Source organism: Odocoileus virginianus, chromosome 5 (genome assembly GCF_023699985.2).
Source record: "Odocoileus virginianus isolate 20LAN1187 ecotype Illinois chromosome 5, Ovbor_1.2, whole genome shotgun sequence".
Taxonomy (NCBI): domain Eukaryota; kingdom Metazoa; phylum Chordata; class Mammalia; order Artiodactyla; family Cervidae; genus Odocoileus; species Odocoileus virginianus.
Window position 1 is genome coordinate 15,101,542 of NC_069678.1, and position 1,361 is coordinate 15,102,902.

Below are 1,361 nucleotides of genomic sequence, written 5' to 3' on the forward strand. Positions count from 1 at the left end.
GAAATGCAAATATAGATAAAATGGATTTAATGAGACTCATTGTGTCCCTGTACTTTCTCTCACAAGAGAATTATCACTCTCTACATTTATGGTTGGTTCACAACACTATACATTTATAATTAGTTTACATGTTTCTTTCTGAAGTATGAGCTTTGAGATGTTTTTTCACTATAAAAATGAACATCATTTTTCAAACTTATTAATTTGCTTTGTAACTTTTGTCTTTCCTGAATCTAAAGATTTATGACATTATTTCTGGAAAATTCTCAGGTATTATTTCTTCAAATATTTCCTCTTCTTCTTATGTGTTTTCTCTCCTGTGAACTTCCTATTGGGCTTATATTAGATTTCATTACAGTCTTTACATCTCTTAATTCATACTCAACAGCTCTTTAGTTCTGTATTGCATTACAGGAAACTCTTCAGATCCTCCAATCTACAAATACTTGCAAATTGCTTTCTCTTTTGTTGCTTAATATATGCATTGAGTTTTAAATTTTAGTGCTTAGAATATTTATTTCTAGAGGCTTAATCTGCTTGGTTGTTTTTGATAATGTCTCTTTCTCTTCTCATATTATTCCTTTTTTAATATCTTTAACCTTTGAAAAGAGAATTTCCTGGTTTCCCTGGTGGCTCAGAGAATCTGCCTACTAGTGCAGGAGACAGTGTCTCATATGCCTAAGTACTAGTTCCTGTTTGCCTCATCTCTTCTTTGTCTGGTTCTCTATGGAATTTCCCTTATTTCACCATGAATGCAGCTCTGTACAAAAAGGAATTGGAAGAAATAGTTAATCTCACAATTCTTTGTTGTTGTTCAGTTGCTCAGTCATGTCTGACTTTACGACCCCATGGACTGCAGCCCACCAGGCTTCCTTGTCCTTCACCATCTCCCAGAGCTTGCTCAAACTCATGTCCATCAAATCGATGATGCCATCCAACCATCTCATCCTCTGTCATCCCCTTCTCCTCCTGCCTTCAATCTTTCCCAGCATCAAGGTCTTTTCCAATGAGTCAATTCTTCACATCAGATGGCCATAGTATTGGAATTCAGCTTCGGCATCAGTCCTTCCAATGAATATTCAGGGCTGATATCCTTTACGATCGACTGGTTTGATCTCCTTGCAGTTCAAGAGACTCTTAAGTGTCTTCTCCAACACCACAGGTCAAAAACATCAATTCTTTAGTGCTCAGCTTTCTTTATGGTCCAACTCTCACATTCATCCAAGACTACTGGAAAAACCATAGCTTTGACTAGACAGACTAGTCAAAGCTAGTGGTAGTGCTAGTGGTAAAGAATTCATCTGCCAATGCAGGAGACACAAGAGATGTGGGTTTGATCCCTGGGTCGAGAAGATCCCTTG